General features: G+C 44.6%; 1 protein-coding gene across 1 annotated transcript in view; it reads right to left on the minus strand.

Moving 5' to 3' along the window:
• The window catches only part of PTH1R (parathyroid hormone 1 receptor), a 489,474-nt gene that overhangs the window by 61,076 nt on the left and 406,179 nt on the right, over positions 1–22,219 (minus strand). The window lies entirely within an intron of this gene.

The following is a 22,219-nucleotide window of genomic DNA, read 5'->3' on the forward strand; positions in this document are numbered from 1 at the left end:
AATAAAGAGAAACACAAAGATGGCGACTCCATGAAGGTTTAGTGAGCAAATATTCAGAGTTGTTATTGTATTTTATCAGCTGTGTGACCCGAACTTCATATTTTTATGATTTACATTTTCATATGTAAACTTCTTAAAGTGGTTGTAAACCCTTACAACACACTTTGACCTACAGGTAAGCCTAGATTAAGGCTTACCTGTAGGTCCAAGAAATATCTCCTGAACCTACACGGTTTAGGAGATATTTGCCAAAAGACAGGCACCGCTGTCTATGGCGCATGCGCCATAGACAGCGGTGCGCAGGCGCACTGAGCGCGGCACCGTCAAGGGCGAATATGCCGCGCGTGGCGGCTCCCGTGCGCATGCACGGGGGTGACGTCATCGCGGCTTCCCCGAATGACAGCGGCGGAGCGCCGAGACCCACCGAGAAGATGGATGCGCCGGACTACAGGGGACAGCGGTGACTTCGCTGGCTCCTGTGTTAGGTAAGTGACACATAATGGACTACTATGCGATGCGATGCGATGCACAGTAGTCCATTATGCTTTACCTTTGCAGGGAATGAAAGAGGAAGTAAACTCATCAGGGTTTACTTCCTCTTTAATCGCAGTGCATGTCCAAAAACATACTGTAACCTCGACGTTCCATCACAGGCTTCTGGGGGTTCCTTGAGCAGTGGTGGATTAAAACCCCAAACTGACGTACCCACCATAGTTCTGACACCAATGGCACTTTGCGGAGCCAGTGTAGAAGTGGAACTTCTAATCTCCAATCTCTCAGGTAAGTAACCACTGACATCAATGATCAGGTTAGCTCTATGTAAAGGGAAGGGGGGCATTCTTCTCACTGACCACCAATGTAAGGAACATTCTTCTCACTGACCACCAATGTAAGGAACCTTCTTCTCACTGATCACCAATGTAAGGAACATTCTTCCCACTGATCACCAATGTAAGGAACATTCTTCCCACTGATCACCAATGTAAGGAACATTCTTCTCACTGACCACAAATGTAAGGAACATTCTTCCCACTGATCACCAATGTAAGGAGCATTCTTCCCACTGATCACCAATGTAAGGAACATTCTTCTCACTGATCACCAATGTAAGGAACATTCTTCTCACTGATCACCAATGTAAGGAACATTCTTCTCACTGATCACCAATGTAAGGAACATTCTTCTCACTGATCACCAATGTAAGGAACATTCTTCTCACTGATCACCAATGTAGGAACATTCTTCCCACTGATCACCAATGTAAGGAACATTCTTCCCACTGATCACCAATGTAAGGGACATTCTTCTCACTGACCTCCAATATAAGGAACATTCTTCCCACTGATCACCAATGTAAGGAACATTCTTCCCACTGATCACCAATGTAAGGAACATTCTTCCCACTGATCACCAATGTAAGGAACATTCTTCCCACTGATCACCAATGTAAGGAACATTCTTCTCACTGACCACAAATGTAAGGAACATTCTTCCCACTGATCACCAATGTAAGGAGCATTCTTCCCACTGATCACCAATGTAAGGAACATTCTTCTCACTGATCACCAATGTAAGGAACATTCTTCTCACTGATCACCAATGTAAGGAACATTCTTCTCACTGATCACCAATGTAAGGAACATTCTTCTCACTGATCACCAATGTAGGAACATTCTTCCCACTGATCACCAATGTAAGGAACATTCTTCCCACTGATCACCAATGTAAGGAACATTCTTCTCACTGACCTCCAATGTAAGGAGCATTCTTCCCACTGATCACCAATGTAAGTAGCATTCTTCTCACTGACCACCAATGTAAGGAACATTCTTCTCACTGATCACCAATGTAAGGAACATTCTTCCCACTGATCACCAATGTAAGGAACATTCTTCTCACTGACCACCAATGTAAGGAACATTCTTCTCACTGACCACCAATGTAAGGAACCTTCTTCTCACTGATCACCAATGTAAGGAACATTCTTCCCACTGATCACCAATGTAAGGAACATTCTTCCCACTGATCACCAATGTAAGGAACATTCTTCTCACTGACCACCAATGTAAGGAACATTCTTCCCACTGATCACCAATGTAAGGAGCATTCTTCCCACTGACCACCAATGTAAGGAACATTCTTCTCACTGATCACCAATGTAAGGAACATTCCTCTCACTGATCACCAATGTAGGAACATTCTTCCCACTGATCCCCAATGTAAGGAACATTCTTCCCACTGATCCCCAATGTAAGGAACATTCTTCCCACTGATCACCAATGTAAGGAACATTCTTCCCACTGATCACCAATGTAAGGAACATTCTTCCCACTGATCACCAATGTAAGGGACATTCTTCTCACTGACCTCCAATATAAGGAACATTCTTCCCACTGACCACCAATGTAAGGAACATTCTTCTCACTGACCTCCAATATAAGGGGACCATCTCCCATTGCCCACCAATGTGGTGTGGCTAACATTTCAAGACTTGTATACAGTATCACTTTTAGCAGGGGTTCTCCAACAACGGAATATTATTAAAGTAGACCAAAAGAAGAGGAAAGAGGGGCCAATTTAAACAGAGGAACTGTCCCTCCAAATGATGGACAGTTTGGAGCTTTGATTTTACAAGGTCTTTACGATATCTGAGTTTGTAAAGCCATTTGATGCATATAAAGTAGATTTGCATTCTTTATTGCTATTGGGGAATATATTTAAATTAAAGTATTTCTATTCAGCTTTAAGCCCCCACATGCATTATCCTGACCAAGAGACACGTGAGAGGTGAATTTGGAGCATTGCACGATTGATCGGAGACAAGAGCACACCGGGATCAAAGGATATCTCTACAAGGAACAGAACGCTAGAAGTGAAAGTTCAGTCCTTACAAAGTGCTCTGGGCCTGTGCCGGGGTCAGAGAACAAGGCAAACAATAGGAGATAAGAAGGTGGAGGCAGCAGATTACACTACAAAGACCAATCTACAAAGGAACAGGAAGAAAAAAAGTGAGTGAGGGACACTAAAGATGAAAGAATTACAGGTGGATGTTGGTGGAGATTCCTTTTCAGGGCAGGGAGCATTGCTTTGATAATAACTAAACTGTAGAAAAGGCAAATTATCTTACCGGGCTTTTGAAAGCAGAGAATAGAAGAACAAAAATACAGAAGCCAAAAAATACGAAAGGAAGCCAACAAATGGACGAGTGCTTACAATCATACATCAGGCCGGATCAATGAGTCCATCATAGCAGCTTTCATGAGCACCGACAAAGAGGCACCACAGCTAGACTACCTGCAGCCTCATGGTATATAGAGATTATTACGGAAGTATCCCGAGGTTATTGACCTTTTTATGTGTACAGACCCCCAGTATGCCCAATATGTCCTCATAACCCCTTTACCAGACTGTCTAAATCTTCACTGCCATCACCAGTAGATACCAGTTTTCTTCAAAACCATGGTGCAGTGCGCAAAAACCAACCACCAAAGTGTACAATAATAGTTCAAATGAGACACACACAAAAAATTGCACTTAGGGTGTGCCATATGCTCCCCTCCTGAAGATAAAGGACCTTTCCCTGACCCACTGGAGTGCAAGACCCCTGCTGGGGGTAAGCCACATTCAGGGTCACCTAGCCAAAAGGCCTGGAGGACCCCTCTCCTCATGGTCAGCCAAAGTCAACCAAGAGAGAGCCCCAAAGGCAGGGGTGGAAGGAACCTAAGGGCCACCCCTCCTCCCCCTAAACCAGTAGGCTCCAAACTGTGGCCCTTAGGGCCAGATGTGGCCTTTTGCTTGCTTTCAGTAGGCCCTTTGGCCACAATTTTCATCCGCTGGTACCTACTAGATATGTGCAATGCTAACCAATTTCTGAAATTATAATTTTTTTATATTTTTTTTTTTTCCGAGTTTTTGAAAATCCTAAATTTCGGAAATTGGAAAATTTTGGAAATTGGAAAATTTCAGAAATTCGAAATTTCAGAAATTCGGAAATGAGAAAATTCTAAATTAGGAAATTTGAATATTCAAAATTTGACAAATGTAAAAATTCGAAAAATTTGGAAATTTGAAAATTCAAGAATAATGAAAATCTGAAAATTCAAAAAGGTGAAAATCTGAAAATTCAAAAGCCTGTAATCTGAAATAATAACTAATTAATAATAAATATTAAATTATAGGTATTGGAATTTCCTTTCAAATTTGGCTGTTAGTGAACCGAGTACAAATTTATCCGAAGTTACGAATCATCTGAAATAACAAATGCCACGTCTAAACAAATGGAACATAACAATCGAATAATAATAAATAATAATAATAAAACCTTTTTATTATAATTATGTATTAATTTGTTCCATTCCAATTGTTTAGATGCGGCATTTTGTTATTTCGGATAATTCGTAACCTCAGATAAATTTGTTTTTGTTATGTTCAGCCAAATTTGAAAGGAAATTCAAATACCTACAATTTAATAGTTATTATTTCGAATTTTAGCGATTTTCTTTCTTTTTTTCAGCTTTTCGAATTTTGAATTTCCAAAAAATCGGAATTTGAAAATTCGGAAATCTGAAATTCGGAAATCCGATTTTCGAAATCCAAAAATTCAAAATTCAGAAATTTGAAAATTTGGAAATTCCAAAATTAGTAAATCTGAAAATTTGAAATTCAGAAATTAGAAAATTCGGAAATTCCAAAATTAGTAAATCTGAAAAATTCGAAATTCAGAAATTTGAAAATTCGGAAATACCAAAATTAGTAAATCTGAAAATTCGAAATGCAGAAATTTGAAAATTCAGAAATTCCAAAATTAGTAAATCTGAAAATTCAAAATTCAGAAATTTGAAAATCCAAATTTTCGGTTTTCTGAATTTTAGAATTTCTGAATGTTCGAATTTCTGAATTTCCAAAAAAAGTAACAAAGAAAAAACACACATTTTTTGTCAGTGCACATGTCTAGTACCAACATTGACACCAATAAAGGGGCACAATCCTCCCAATGACATCAAAGATGAGGCATAATTCCTCCCAATGACATTAACGATGAGGCACAATTCCTCCCAATGACATTAAGGATAGGCTGCTATTCCTTCCACTGACACCAGAGATGGGGCATTGTTTATTTACACTGATGTCTGGACCTTTTCTACTCCCAATCCCCACAGTCCAGCCCCCCCTTAAGTCTGAAGGACGGTAACCTTGCCCTTTGTTCAGAAAGTTTGGAGACCCCTGCCCTAGACCTTAGGGTAGGCCCGAAGACCCACATGCTACAATTCAAGTGAAAAAAGACACTTACAGTACATAGGTTCTAGTGACAAACTTACTGTAGACCTTGTGGCTTGGTAACAAAAAACCTAGGCCATGAGGAGTAGTGCAGCAAAAAGCTTTAATGCCATGGCCTAGGGCAGTTTCCAAAGTGGGGTCTCAAAACCAATAGTGTCACTCTGGCACCCCAGGCGCGCCATTTCCAGAGAGAACTTTACACCACAAGCTCTCTGCCTTCCCAGCCCTTGATCAGACAAGGTAGCACAGTCAAACCAGGAGGCACTGGGCCCCTCAAAATCCTCCACCATGGACTTACTCCCAGACTTCACCTCACCCAGTGAGCAAACCAGTTTCTTTTCCCCACGGGAAGTTCCTTCAGGATAATATAAACATGTGGAGCCCCAGACTGAGGTAGATCGACAGTTATTTTGTGTTTCTTCCATTTGGGAATAATCAAACTAACTGTTGTCACCTCTCACCAAGCTGCTTGGCGATGGTCTTGTAGCCCATCCCAGCCTTGTGTAGGTCCTCAATCTTCTCCCTGACATCCTTGGACAGCTCTTTGGTCTTGGCCATGGTGGAGAGATTGGAATCTGATTGCTTCTGTGGACAGGTGTCTTTTATACAGGTAACAAGCTGAGATTAGGAGCACTCCCTTTAAGAGAGTGCTCCTAATCTCAGCTAGTTACCTGTGTAGTGCTGGTATTTTCAATATCGATGCTAGCATTTTTGTAAATTTAAGTTTATCTGAAGCTGCAGTTAGGCTCAGACTAATTATGCTAAAGTTCTGGTTTAGGTACCAGTTTAGCTGGGTTGTGCTAGTTTCCACTTGGCCGTGGGTGTCGCTGTCACCACCAGTAAGTGTTGGAAATACAACAGGCTAAATGCATTGGGTACCCCTTTTACTCAGAAACAGCCCGGTGGGAGTGGTCTACCCGCTGTGCAATCTGGGTACGGGTATTTAACCACTTGGCGCCCATACTATGTCTATTGACGTCATGGGCTTTCGATGGTTATATCTGAATGATGCCTGAGGCCACAGACATCATTCAGATATCGGCGTTTTCAGCCGGCGATTCCCTGCACCATAAGAATGATCATATCGGCTGTTCCACCGCTTGATCATTCTTACGGGTGGCGGGAGGGGACCCCCCCCCCCCCGCGCGCCGCCCTCCGGTGCTTGTACCGACTCACCGCTTCCATCGGAAGGACTAAGTGTCGGAGCAATATTCTTTGACCAGCGCCTTTTGCAGGACCCCTAGGAGGGTAACAGTGAACAGGTAAGGTAACGGTAAGCCCAACAAAAAAAACAAAAAAACAGCAGCTCCTTTGGGGGTCAGCGCTACACCTGTATAGAAAACACCTGGGAGCCAGAAATCTTGCTGATTGATAGGGGATCAAATACTTATTTCACTCATTAACCACTTAAGCCCCGGACCAATTTGCAGCCAAAGGACCAGGCCTCTTTTTACGATTCGGCACTGCGTCGCTTTAACTGACAATTGCGCGGTCGTGGCGACGTGGCTCCCAAACAAAATAGGCGAGTTTTTTTTCCCCACAAATAGAGCTTTCTTTTGGTGGTATTTGATCACCTCTGTGGTTTTTATTTTTAAACAAAAATAGAGCGACAATTTTGAAAAAAACGCAATATTTTTTACTTTTTGCTATAATAAATATCCCCAAAAAATATATAAAAAAAAACATTTTTTTCCCTCAGGTTAGGCCGATACGCCGGTACGTATTCTTCTACATATTTTTGGTAAAAAAACAAAAACGCAATTATCAATTATTGATTCGTTTGCTCAAAAGTTTACAAAATAGGGGATAGTTTTATGGCATTTTTATTAATATTTTTTTTTTTTTTACTAGTAATGGCGGCGATCAGCGATTTTTATTGTGACTGAGACATTATGGCGGACACATCGGACATTTTTGACACATTTTTAGGACCATTGTCATTTATACAGCAATCAGTGCTATTTAAATGCATCGATTGTTGTGTAAATGACACTGGCAGTGAAGGAGTTAACCACTAGGGGGCGAGAAAGGGTTATGTGTGACGTTATGTGTTTTTTTATTTTTTTTATTGTAGGGGGCGTGGCCTGGCATGTGACGTCACTGATCGTCTTTCCCTATAACAGGGAAGAGACGATCGGTGACAGCCACACTAGGAACACACGGGGAGAGGTTTGTTTACACAGACCTCTCCTCGTTCTTCAGCTCTGTGACCCGATCACGGGGACACCAGCGGCGATCGGGTCCGCTGGACCCGGCGGCCACGGAGCTCAGGACTGGGTCGGGAGCGTGCCGCCGACCCACGGCTGGGCACTTAAAGAATCACGTACAGGTATGTGATTGTGCCCAGCCGTGCCATTCTGCCGAGGTATATATTGCCGTGAGGCGGTCCTTAAGCAGTTAAAATGCGAATCAATTTATAACTAATTTGAAATGCGTTTTTCTGGATATTTTTGTTGTTACTCTGTCTCTCACTTTTATAATAAACCGACCATTAAAATGATAGACTGATTGTTTGTCAGTGGGCAAATGTACTAAATCAGCAGGAGGTCAAATACTTTTTTCCTTCACTGTATATGATGACACTGTACTGCACTGGTGACAGTATGTAAAAGAAAAAAAAAAAAATTAACAACATTTTCTTTTTAATTTCTTCATTTTCCCAAAATTCGTGACAAAAAAAATTACAATTTTATAAATCTCACCGTGCCTCTTACTAAATACCTTGGACTGTCTACTTTCCGAAAAGGGGTCATTTGAGCCGGGGGACGGGGGGGGGGGGTATTTGTATTGCCCTGGCATTTTCAGGCCTCAAGAAATGAGATCGGCAGTCAGTACATCTGGATTGATCGATTTTTAGATATCTAACAGTTTGTGGGCTCTCCTGCAGACCAAATAATATACCGTATTTTTCGGACTATAAGGCGCACCGGATTATAAGGCGCACTAGCAACGACCGGCTGATAAAATGGATATTTCCATATATATAGGGCACATCGGACTATAAGGCGCACGGTCGATTTTGTGAGAAAATTTAGGCTTTTACGTGCGCCTTATAGTCCGAAGGTTAACGTCAAGAGACTTGATCTGTGACTCCATGCGCGCCCATCTGACAGATACTGTTAACAAAGAACTCCAGCGATGTCAACAGGTCATATATAAGGCGCACCGGATTATAAGGCGCACGGTCGATTTTGGGAGAAAATTTAGGCTTTTACGTGCGCCTTATAGTCCGAAAAATACGGTACACGGATTTGGGTTATTTTCACCAAAGGGAAATGTAGCAGAATACATTTTGGCCTGCATAAAGAAAGATGTGTTTGCAAAATTGTTGTAACAGAACCAAAGAAAATGTGTTTGTTTTTTGTTTTTTTAATGTTCAGTCTTTTTTCATTTATTTAGCAAAAAAAAAAAAAAAATAGAAAAGCCCAGCGGTGATTAAATACCACCAAAAGAAAGCTCTATTTGTGTGAAAAGCATTATAAAAATGTCATATGGGTACAGTGTGGCATGACCGCGCAACTGCCATTCAAAATGTGACAGCGCTGAAAGCTGAAATTCGGCCTGGGCAGGAAGGGGGGTAAAAGCGCCCGGTATGAAGTGGTTAATCATTGTTAAGGCTGCATGCTGAAAGGTGTAAGCCTCTGTATTGCTCTGTAGTCTACCTGTACCAATAAAGACTGATATACTTGAATGACAAGCTGCGGGCTGCACATCTTTATCTTATACTGTAGTCGGGTGTAAGGAAGACGCGATCGGCCAGCGCACCGTACTCACCCCCTCCAGGGGATTGGATTAGGCGTTGTCTGTTTATGACGAGATCCCTCAGATCTCCATCGTACCAGCAAGGATGCTATACGTCCTGAAGAAGCCCAAGTTGTGGGAGGGGTGAAACATGTAGATAATTGCAGGTGTCTATCGTCCCCTCCATGGCATGCACCACTGTGTGCCCCTCCTTAGCATAGACCTCAGCAAGTTATTCCTACCAGGCATATGGAACATACTGGACAGTTTACAGCATCACCTGTACCCAATAGCTCATTGTAGATGGAAGACTCCTGACAGCACTTTCCTCACGCCGACCTAGGCTGCTTGGATCCTGCACACAGCAGGGGCGTACCTATAGCATTTGGTACCCGGGGCGGATCTTATATCTGGCACTGCCCTCCCCAACTTTAAAATGTAAAAACACCCCACTGTGCCCCCTGCATACCTCTGCATCCCCCAATATCTCTTTGTCACTACTTTGTACTCTCTCTCCACAACTGGACCCCTTTACATTACACAGCCCCCCTCCCTGCACCTCTGGACCCCTTTACATTACACAGCACCCTGCATCACTGGACCCCTTTACATTACACATCACCCTGCACCTCTGGACCACTTTACATTACACAGCACCCTGCACCTCTGGACCCCTTTACATTACACAGCACCCTGCACCTCTGGACCCCTTTACATTACACAGCACCCTGCATCTCTGGACCCCTTTACATTACACAACCCCCTGCACTTCTGGGCCCCTTTACATTACACAGCACCCTGCACCACTGGACCCCTTTACATTACACAGCACCCTGCACTTCTGGACCCCTTTACATTACACAGCACCCTGCACTTCTGGGCCCCTTTACATTACACAGCACCCTGCAACTCTGGACTCCTTTACATTACACATCCCCCTGCACCTCTGGACCCCTTTACATTACACAGCCCCCCCGCAACTCTGTACCCCTTTACATTACACAACCCCCACCCCACAGGTCTGGACCCCTGCATATAGAGAGAGAGAGAGAGAGACAGTGTTTTCTTTCTCCTGCTCCAGCGGCCAGTCCTGCGTCTCAACCGGGTAGTGGTACAGCCCACACCCAGCCCGGGGACCCCCGAACTCTGTCACAGCTGGGCTATCCCTGCGCTGTCAGCCTGTCACATCACCACTGCGCTGCCAAGCCTGCCCCCGCTGCCACTGTTTCACATGGGGGAGGGGGGGTGCTGCCTGACACCCCCCCCAGTTAGTGTACCACTGCTTCACAGCTAACTTTATCCCTCACAGCAGATCCATCCACCTGTGGCCACGGAGTGATCTCTCCTCCCCAGTTGGGATCCAGCAGAGAAGACAGGGTTTGAAGCTTGTGATATACCTCAAACACTGATTCATTTCGTTATCACAGACATGCAGGGCCGTCTTTAATATTGATTGGACCCTGGGCAAACCCCCCCCCCCCCCCGAGATATTGGGACACATCACAGGACTAAAACCTGAAGGGACAAGGGAATTTAAACCAGGCTAGTTGGAAAGTATGAGGCAGCTGCTTTGGGCCCCACAACAATGCCACTGCCCAGGGCGGCTGCCCCTTTTGCCCTGCCTTAAAAACGGCCCTGCAGACATGGATTAGACTCATTCCAGCTGCACTTGTAATCATCATGGAGTTGTTTATAACAGGGATTGTCCCAGCTATTCACAGTGGCGTCATTAGGTTTGCTTTTTTTCAATTGGCTTCTCTTTGTTTAATTTAACTGCTTGGCAACACATGTTGGGATCCAATTACAATTGTTTTCCAGCTGTCTGCAATTGCTTTCATCAATTTTCCCATCATGTGATATGCACTTTTTTGGGCTATATATTTGATGTTTGTCTAAGAGATAGTCAGCTATGAGTAAGCACTGATTCTAGTGCGAAACGCGTCATTATTTTTGTACCCTTTTCCTTTGCTGTGGACTATTTGATGTGACCCACGACTTTCAATAAAAATACAGGATTTTAAGTCTTTTTCCGGTGTGCGGCTATCCAGAGTTCTTTCCTGCTTGCCTGCCTATGGCGTCATTAGGGTTGGCGTCACCTGGTGCAGTAAAACATGGTGTCACCCCACCGTGTAACCTGCCCAGTGCTCTGCAGGCAGTGCACGGTCACGGGGCTCACCCCAAACTGGTCCTTGTAAATGACAGTATAGGGTGGTATAGTGGCAGGTTAGGGTAGTATAAGGTGGTATAGGGCAGGTTGGGGTGGTATAGTGGCAGGTTAGGGTAGTATAAGGTGTTATAGTGGCAGGCTAGGGTGGTGTAGTGGTAGGCTAGGGTGGTATAGGGCAGGTTGGGGTGGTATAGGGCCAGTTGGGGTGATATAGGTCAGTTTGGGGTGGTATAGGTCAGGTTAGGGTGGTATAGGACAGGTTAGGGTGATATAGGGCAGGTTAGGGTAGTGTAGGGCAGGTTGGGGTGGTATAGGGCAGGTTGAGGTGGTATAGGGCAGGTTGAGGTGGTATATGGCAGGTTGGGGTGGTATAGGGCAGGTTGGGATGGTATAGGGCACGTTGGGGTGGAACAGGGCAGGTTAGGGTGGTAAAGGGCAGGTTAGGGAGGTGGTATAGGGCAGTTTGAGGTGGTATAGGGCAGGTTAGGGTTGTATAGGGCAGTCTGAGGTGATATAGGGCAGGTTAGGGTGGCATAGCGCAGGTTAGGGTGGTATAGGGCTGGTTGAGGTGGTATGGGGCAGGTTGGGGTGGTATAGGGCATGTTGGGGTGGTACAGTGCAGGTTAGGGAGGTATAGGGCAAGTTAGGGTGATATAGGGCAGTTTGGGGTGGTAAAAGGCAGGTTAGGGTTGTATAGGGCAGTTTGAGGTGATATAGGGCAGGTTAGGGTGGTACAGGGCAGGTTAGGGATCTATGCAGTGACAGATTGCAGTACCTCATAACATAGCTGCAGATGAAGACACTTGAGGCTGCTGCGTTCTCGCCTCTTTCTCCTCCTTCAGCCTCGGGATCAGCTGAGTAAAGAAGTCAGTGGGAGGAGTGGAAGAGGCAGCCACACCCCCAGCTCCGTCCACCAACCCCCCGGCTGAAGGAGATATTGGAGATCCCCGAGGATTAGCTTCACTGACTGCAGAGTGTTACAGGCCACTTCCCTCGCACCGCTCCACTACAGCTCTGCAAGTGTAAGCAATAAAGTGCACTGTGTGGCGGCAGCCCCAGTGTCACCCCTCTGGCGGGTGTCACCCGGAGCAGGCCGCCCCCCCCCCCCATAGCGACGCCACTGGCTATCCATCTTGTGAAGCAGGTAGTTCAATATCCAGTGCTTGTGCAACCAGATCAGGACTATTAATGCATGTATGAAACGCTCTCTCTTTTTTAACTATTTTCATCAGACTGTATTTTTTAGCCTGGTCAGGATTTTTCTGGGCCATCAGCCTTTTTTGTGTCTTTGGAGGTTCTCATCGGCCAGTGGAGGGGAGGACTGGGGTTTTTGTGAGGGGATTTTAGGTGATAGGGTCCCCTTTTGGAATACTGGAGTGGGGGGAGGGGCCTTTGGGTGAGAGAGCTGCTTTTGGGGGGTCGGGAGGGTTTGGGGTATGTTTGGGGGCTGGGGTCCCCTCATTGGGTAGCTGACTGATACGGTCAATGGGTTTGTACTGTCATTTTTTTTTGATGTCCAATAAATTGGGCCTTTGAGGTGCCCAATCCTGGTGTTTTTTTTTGATGACTAATGAGTGGTGTGGCACTAAGCGGGTATTTCCACCCCCAGGACTCTGCTTTGGTTGGGTTTTTTATATACAGCAAGCTCTCCTGAAAGGCCAGAATAATGGTGGAATGTCCCTATTGGACACTGAAAAGAATGGATCCTACACTTGATCTCTAAAAAAGGGCAATAAGCTATTAGATATCAGTATGACTTCAAAATTGTGATTTTAAGCCATGAGCACTGACCATTGACCAACAGGGGGCACCGCTAAACTTTGCCGATAGCTACACAGCCTTATGGCATACAGAGACTATTACAGAGTGACTCAGAGCTTCCTAATATGATTACAATTACAGACCCCCCTCCCCCTCCAATATGTCCTTATATCTCCTTTTGCCAGATGGTCAAAATCATCATCATGACCAGTCCTATTAGGTACCAGTATGACTTCACACGATGTCAATGTCAACTTGATTTTACTTCATATTCAGATATTTGGGGACAGACCAGCTTAGAGGAAATCACCACAGACTTATCCCATATATATTTTATATATATATATATATATATATATATATATATATATATATATATATATATATATATATATATATATATATATATATATGTGTGTGCAGGGGAGGGCTGGCAGCCTTAGGCCTGGGCGGGGCAAGTCCAGTCAAGTGGCCCATTGAGCCACCGAATCAGCACACCATCCATGCCCACCTGTTTTTTCAATGCAGCCTCACTAGTGCCCATTAGCTCAGCCTCATCAGTGCCCATCCATGCTGCCTGATCAATGCCCATCAATGCAGCCTCACCATTGTCCATAAATGCAGCCTAACTAGTGTCCACCCAATGCAGCCTGATCACTGGGCAGGGCAAACGCAGCGTATAGGGGGGGCAGATGGGATGTGGGGGTCAGCTGGGGGTGTCAGGGTCTCTAACCTGGCATCTCAGCTCAGCAGGTCCTTGTATGCCATGTCCTCCTGGGGGGGGGGGGGGGGTGATTCTCCTGGTCCTGGGGTAAAGTTGCTGCCAGCACTGAGCCAGCCACGAGTCTCGACTCCCTGGCGCTTTCCACATCGAAGACTACAGTTGTAGTTTCCTCTGTGTTTGGGCGCAGACTACAACTCCCAGAAAGCAAAAGTGGCCGGCCGTGGCAGCCCTACCCCCAGCCCGGCTTCCTAGAGAAGGAAAAAATGTCAGTGGGCAGCAGCCGCCTTCAACATAAGTTAGGGCGGCCTGGGGGGAAATTGCCCCCCCTGCCCCCCGGCCCAGCCTGCCCCTGTATATGTGTGTGTGTATCAGCAAATCACAAACACACAAGCTAGTTATGACTTGTGAGATTTCTGATGTTTTTTTTGCAAAGTATGTCATGGAGGCTCAGTTAATGAAAAATTAACTCGCATATCGTTTGACACAAGACTGTTTCTCCAATTAGATTTTAAGAAAAATTATCACCTTAAAACAGGTTGTTGAATCACTCAGGGCGTCAAGGTCAAGTAGTACTTGGTCCCATTCTGATCCATGCGGTGGTTGCAAAATAAAACCACATTCGTATTTCTGTTTCTGCTTTCTATAGCTCCACCCCATGCTGAAGCCCAATTTATTGGCGGTCCTATGGGGAGGTAAAGCACACACCTTAGCCAAGGCTTCTTTTCCTCTTCTTGTACAATGGTTTAGCTCTATGTCCTTTGTACTCTTGTACCTCCTCTCCTTGGCCAGGTTCATGCATTGAGATGAGCAGAGAGCCTGGCCCAAACTCTGTCGTCGCTTCCATCTGCTGTGCACATATTCCTTCAACAGCCACAGGTACACTCTGTGGATGAGAAGTCCTGTAAGGAACTACAAGTCCAAAGAGCAGATGGGGGAAGTCAAAGTCTTTATACAGTAGTTTAAAGACTGCCTTTGCACATGCGGGGACTTGATGTGGAGGAGCTGCTGCTTAGTAAGGTATATATGTACGATACTCACACAGACACGCCCCTCCCATGCTTACCGACCAGGGACAAGTGCTGTCAATCACGCTATGAGATAGCAATAAAGTTAAATGAAAAAAAAAAAAGTGAAAAAAAAACCTAATAAAACAAATAAAAATATTTTTAAAAGTACCCGCCTCCTCACCCATGTACAGTAGGTAAGCATATATTGTGCCACACGTAATGAATTACCATGAACATTCCGTTTTTAGGCATGGCATGTTTGGTATCTACAGTATTTACTCAACATAACCCCATCTTTTATATTTGACCAAAACTTGGGTAATATATTGTGCTTGCATTCAATGTTTTAGGTAATTTGAAGCCAAAGATGCAGATTTTAATATGCATGAAAAAAAAATATCGCCCTGGGAGACAAACGGTTGAAGTCCCTTCCAACTCTGCCAAGGGATCATCATTGTTTGCTTACAGGTCATGTCATGGTTACTTGCCCTAGTGTCCAAGATGGGGACAGACCAGGGAGTGGGATCACTATATGCGCTATAACCTAGTTATCATATACAATCTGAAAGCTTCATTCAACAAATAAGACCCCCACCTGCAGACGGACTGTCATGGTCTGGACCTGAACCTAGGACCTCTACTGCGTCTAGCAGTATCTCTTCTCGCTGAGCCACCTGAGATGCTGGACAGTTCCATGCTTGATTGCTCAGACCAGTGATGGTGAACCTTGGCACCCCAGATGTTTTGAAACTACATTTCCCATGATGCTCAACTAGAGGGCATGAGCATCATGGGAAATGTAGTTCCAAAACATCTGGGGTGCCAATGTTCGCCATCACTGACTTAGACAATCCTGCCTTGTGTCCTATTTTTCACAAACTCTTTGCTCCTCCCATGAACTTCCTATTTTAGCCATGCCTTTGTACTTCCAGTTTGCCAGATTATTGTGCTCTCTACAGCCAATATCTCGCTCTTGTCACTCCCGCTGCCTTCCGCATCTTTGCTACCACTCGTTACCGACATTTGGCTTGTTCCTCAACTTTGTTTTTGCTTGATTCCCAACATGCAACCACTTTTTGCTGACCTTTGGTTTGTCTACTGACTATAATTCTGCTTGATACCTACCTGCTATATCTGATACTGGATCCCGGCACCTCTTGGTGGGGGGGGGGGGGGATCCTGAGGACCACCACCTGGTACTAATACGCAGCAAAACCCATCTCCAACATCAGGAGCTCTGGTGAATACCGGTTAATGCTTAGATCCTGCACCTCTGGTGAGATCGTGTCATCTGCCAGGGTGACCTGCTTGTTCGATCATCCATCTGATTGGTTGGAGCCTGTCTACTTCTATAGCTACTAGTAACTGAGCCTGACCCCTCAGCGTTACATGAGCACTGTATCCTATAGGTGGCAGTGTGTATCTTCTTAAACAGGAACAGAACGGCAGTCTGCCTATGCAAACAAGGCAGATCGCTGTTCTGCCAATAGGGAAGGCATGGATCCTGTGTTCCTACAGAGCAGAGATATGCATCCATGTCTTCTCCTAGTACAAGCACCCCCCCTCCCCCCACAGTGAGAAAACACCAGCTAGGCACACATTTAACCCTTTGATCGCCCCTGATTTTTAAACCCTTCCCAGCCAGTGTCATTAGTACAGTGACAGTGCAAATTTGTAGCACTAATCACTGTGTTTGTGTCACCGGTACCCGAAAAATTGTTAGTTATGCTACGTACACACGGCAGGACTTTCCGTCGGAATGAACTCTGACGGACTTTTTAGACGGCGTTCCACTGAAACGGACTTGCCTACACGCGATCACATCAAAGCCCGATCGTTTAACGCATTGACGTACGACGGGACCCGATCGTTTAACGCTATGACGTACGACGGGACTAGAAAAAGGAAGTTCAATAGCCAGTAGCCAATAGCTGCCCTTGCGTCGTTTGTTGGTCCGTCGGACCTGCATACAGACGAGCGGTTTTCTCGATAGGAACTGGTTTCCGGCGGAAAGATTTGAAACAGGTTCTATTTCTAAAGTCCGTCAGATCTTCAGACAGAAAAGGCCCACACACGATCGAATTGTCCGTCGGAAAACTTTGCTGTCGGAAAGTCCGGCCGTGTGTTACGCGGCATTAGTGTCTGATTGCCCGCTGCAATATCGCAGTTTCACTATAAGTCGTTGATCGCCACCATTGCTTAAATCCCAATAAAATACGTTTGCATTTTTGGTTGTAACATGACAAAATGGGGAAAAGTTCAAAGGGGTATGAATACTTTTTCCAAGGCGCTGTAGCGAACTTCACCTGCCTACATGTCCACCACTCTTTCATCTGAGATAATAATGGATGCTGATACAATGGGTCTATCAGACATAGCAGGAAAACAAATACTGACTGCCCCCCCCCCCCCAGCATGAACAACCTCCCCTCCATACCTTCTCCTCAAGGCTCCGCTGGTGGTGCCGGCTTTTAGCATCCACATTGTATGCGCTGTGCAAGTTTGAGTGACACACACAGTGTGTACAATGCAGGTTCCACAAGCCGGAGACTTCGCCCCAACTTTCCATCACCGAGGGTGACACGGAAAAAAAAACACAAACCAAGAAAGGGGGACAGAAATTATTATTATTATTATTTTTTTTCCGAGTATAATGAAGCAAAACAGTCCAAAAAAAATAATATTGGTGCAATCGCGATAATGGTTCCGGTCAAAAAAAAACATTAGTGATCCAATTCCACCTTGTGATCCACCACCAGATAAGATGGACTCTTATCTGAGTTGAAGGACTCAAATGGGCTTAATGTAGTGTATGCACATATATCAAGCATCACATGTCATCCAGGAGCATCTAGTTGGGCACTTTAACCAATTCAACACCGGGAATTTTCACCCCCTTCCTGCCCAGGCCAATTTTTTCCGTTTTCAGCGCTGTCGCACTTTGAATGGCAATTAGCGCGGTCATGCAACGCTGTACCCAAATAGAGCTTTCTTTTGGTGGTATTTGATCACCTCTTCGGTTTTTATTTCTTGCGCTATAAACAAAAGAAGACACAAAGAGGAGGACTTTCACTAAGTCATCAAATGTAGCGTGGTGGTCCCATCCCTATATCTGATTCAAAAAGGAAAAAAAAAACCTTAATGGGACTTTAATAGACCACCAACACCACCAAAAGTGCCAATGAAACATCCATTTTTATTTATAAAGTACAAAGTGATAAAAAGAGACACACAAACAAAAGAGGTCTCCAAATAATACATTTTTTATTGGAGACCTCTTTTGTTTGTGTGTCTCTTTTTTATCACTTTGTACTTTATAAATAAAAATGGATGTTTCATTGGCACTTTTGGTGGTGTTGGTGGTCTATTAAAGTCCCATTAAGGGGGTTTCCTTTTTAAACAAAAGAAGAGCGACAAGTTTGAAAAAAAAAAACACAATATTTTATACTTTTTGCTATAATAAATAACCCAATTAAAATAAAAAAAAAATGTTTCCTCGGTTTAGGCCAATATATATTCTTCTACAACTTCATATTTTTAATAAAAAACTAAAATCGCAATAAGCGTATATTGATTGGTTTGCGCAAAAGTTAAAGCGTCTACAAAATGGGGGATAGATTTATGACATTTTTATTATTATTTTTTTTTTCATTTTTTTACTAGTAATGGCGGCAACCTGCGATTTTTTCCGCGAATGTGACATTGCGGCGGACATATCGGCCCCTCTTGACACTATTTTGGGACCAATTCTGCTCATCGGAAACCCCCCTCCCTCCGGTGACACAATTGCCACCTTTCAGGGGGTTGCAGATACCTATATAATACAGGTATCTGCACCCACTTCCGGGCATAGATATCCACAGAATCTGTGGATATTTACGCCACTTTCTGTCCACCCCCCCCCCCCCCCGCTGTCTGCTGGGAAACACACGGATCCCAGAGACAGCAGTGACCATCCTTACTGCGCAGCACGACTCGCGCATGCGCAGTAGGGAATATCGGACCCTTTTGACACTATTTTGGGACCACTGTCATTTATACAGCGATCAGTGCTATAAAAATTCACTGATTACTGTATAAAAGTCACTGACAGGGAAGGGGGTGACACTAGGGGGTCGATCAAGGGGTTAAGTGTGTCACCTAGGGAGTGATTCTAACTGTAGTGGGAGGGGGCTCACAAGGGGAGGAGACCGATTGGTGTTCCTCTGTACTTGGAACACACGGATTGGTCTCCTCTCCCCTGACAGTACTCTGTTACTGGCAATCGCGGGTGTCCCCCGACGGACATCGCGGGCGACGGGCACGCGTATCGGCTCCCAAGTGAGACGGCGGGTGCGTGCTTGCGCCCCCCCTGCCACCCTAGATGGCCGGGAAGCCAAGGACGTCATATGACGCCCGCCCAGGATGGGAGATCCCTCCTGCGGACGTCATTTGACTAGGGGCGGGGAAGCAAGGGGTTAAATGATGGCAGATGTGTATTGACTCCTATTTAACATGAGTTTGAATGCGATTGCCTAATTCTGAACACATCTCAGTAATAGGAGGGTGTGCACACTTTTGCAACCACATGTGTAGACATTTTATAGCCATTGTATATTGCTAAAATGATAAAAGAGAGTCCATAAGGTCCATCACTAGGTGATCCAGGAGCAGATGCAAACTGTATGGAGCACAGGAAACAAGAACAAAGGAAAAGTGCTGCTAAGTGTAGTAAGACCAATAATTTATTAACTACTTAATGCGGAGTTCCACCCTAAAGTGGAAGCACCCGAGAGCCGAGCGACAGATCGGCTTCGGGTGCCGACATCGCGGGCGCGCTGGATGGGTGAGTGTCCATATTTTAAAAGTCAGCAGCTGCAGTATTTGTAGCTGCTGACTTTAAAAAAAAAAAAAAAATGGCGGAACTCCCGCTTTAAGGACCATCCGCCATCGCTATACGTTGCTACTTTGACGTTTAATACCGTTGTTATGGCAGCAGATAGATGCCATAGCCCCAATATTAAACGGCGGACTGTCCTCTTTAGGGTAAAAGTGGTCTCTGCGGTGGATTCTCCGCGAGACCACTTTTATCGGGGGCGGGAGAGGTGCCCCCCCCCACCTCCTGCCGCGCTCTGCTTGTCTCATTGGAGGGCGGAAGCATTGGAGGTCACTGGAGGGCGGAAGCGATGTCAAACGTCTCTTCCGCCCAATGCTCTTAAAGGGGAAATTACAATTTTTATTTTTTTTCAAATGACATTTAATTTTTATTTATTTTTTTGTATGTCAATTTTAGATCTCCCATTTAAGAGGTCCTGTCATGCTTTTTTTTTTTTTTTATATATATATATTACAAGGGATATTTACATTCCTTGTAATAGGAATAAAAGTGACTACAATTTTTGTCAAAATAAAAAGTAAAATAAATAAGAAAAAATTAAACAAATAAATGAAAGCGCCACATCCCGCCGAGCTCGCACGTAAGCTAACGCATAAGTAAGTAGCGCCCGCATATGAAAATGGTGTTCAGACCACACAATAATTCTAGCCCTAGACCTTCTCTGTAACTCCAAACTGGTAACCTGTAGAAATTTTTCAACGTCGCCTATGGATATTTTTAAGGGTAAAAGTTTGTCGCCATTCCACGAGCGGGCGCACTTTTGAAGCGTGACATGTTGGGTATCAATTTACTCGGTGTAACATTATCTTTCAAAATATAAAAAAAAAAAATTTGGCTAACTTTACTTTTGTCTTATTTTTTTTTTATTCAAAAAAGTGTGATTGTAAGACCGCTGCGCAAATACGGTGTGACATTAAAATATTGAAACGACCGCCATGTTCTTCTCTAGGGTGTCTGAAAAAAATATATATAATGTTTGGGGGTTCTAAGTATTTTTCTAGCAAAATAATAATGAAATGGAGGAGAATTGGGGACGTTAATTAAGGCTGATTAGAGTAAAATAAGGGTTATTAACCACTTAAGCCCTGGACCACTTGGCTGGCCAAAGACTAGATCGTTTTTTTTGCGATTCGGCACTGCGGCGATTTAACTGACAATTGCGCAGTCGTGCGACGTGGCTCCCAAACAAAATTGACGTTCTTTTTTTTCCCACAAATAGAGCTTTCTTTTGGTGGTATTTGATCACCTCTGTGGGTTTTATTTTTTGCGCTATAAACAAAAAAAAAATGTAAATTTTGGAAAAATTTGCATTATTTTTAACTTTTTGCTATAATAAATATCCCCAAAAAATATATACATTTTTTTTTCCTCAGTTTGGGCCGATACGTATTCTTCTACATATTTTTGGTAAAAAAAATCTCAATAAGCGATTATTGATTGGTTTGTGCAAAGGTTATAGCGTTTACAAAAGAGGGGATAGTTTTATGGCATTTTTATAAATATTTTTTTTTTTCATTAGTAATGGCGGCGATCAGCGATTTTTATCATTACTTCAATATAATGGTGGATACATTGGACATTTTTGGTCTGATTTTGGGACCAGTCACATTTATACAGTGATCAGTGGAATTAAAAATGCATTGATTACTGTGTAAATGTGACTGGCAGTGAACGGGTTAACCACTAGATGGCGCTGTAGGGGTTAAGTGTGTCCTAGGGAGTGATTCTAACTGTGGGGGTGGAGGGGCTGTGTGTGACGTGACATGACACCGATCACCGCTCCTGATCACAGGGAGCAAAGATCAGTGACACTGTCGGGGAGATGCTTGTTTACATTAGCATCTCCCCGTTCTTCCTCTCCGTGAGACGATCGCGGATATCCCCGCAGACATCGAGTCCGCCAGACCCGCGATCACGCTCACGAAGCTCCCTGCGGGCATGCACAGACCGCCTCTTAAAGGGCAACGTACAGATTCTGCCTGTAAGTGCCCTTCTGCCGCAGTATATCTGCATGAGGCAGTCGGGAAGCGGTTAAGAGGTTAAACAGAGAAACATTTGTTCATCCCTTTGATCTGCAGATGAAGAAACAGAAAGATACAAAAATAAACAATGTTTCTTTTTATTTTAGTGTTTCAGTGGCTGAGCAATGTTGTTAACCACTTCAATACCTGGCCATACTCATATGACATCCACAAATGGGATCTCCCATCCTGGGTGGACGTCATATGATGGCCTCGGTATTTCGCTGCAGCGTGGCGATCGTGGATGAGGTGTGTCCCTCGGACACAGCCCATCCCCGATCTGTGGGATTTTCATCCCCATCCACCCTCCCGATACATGTGACCGGCCGTGTCCAATCACAGCCGGTAACATTTACTGTGCCATTATATTGCTCGTGCACGCGCCTAGGGCACATGCAGAGCGCCGATCGGGGATGCGGCTTGTCATCCTGACACAGCCCAACAGCGATCGCAGTAAAGAGTCAATGAATGGCTCTTTACTACGTGACCGGCTGTGTCCAATCACAGCTGGTCACAGAATGTAAACAAACTGCGGTAACGAGATGTTACCGGGTTCTCCTCCTCACACACTAATCGTGTGTGAGGAGAAGATTGCGGTAACATCTCGTTACCGCCTAGTGTACACACCAATCACACTGATTACCC

Source organism: Lithobates pipiens, unplaced genomic scaffold, assembly GCF_037356315.1.
Source record: "Lithobates pipiens isolate NorthernLeopardFrog02 unplaced genomic scaffold, aLitPip1_a1.2 Scaffold_19, whole genome shotgun sequence".
In the NCBI taxonomy this organism is placed as follows: Eukaryota; Metazoa; Chordata; class Amphibia; order Anura; family Ranidae; genus Lithobates; species Lithobates pipiens.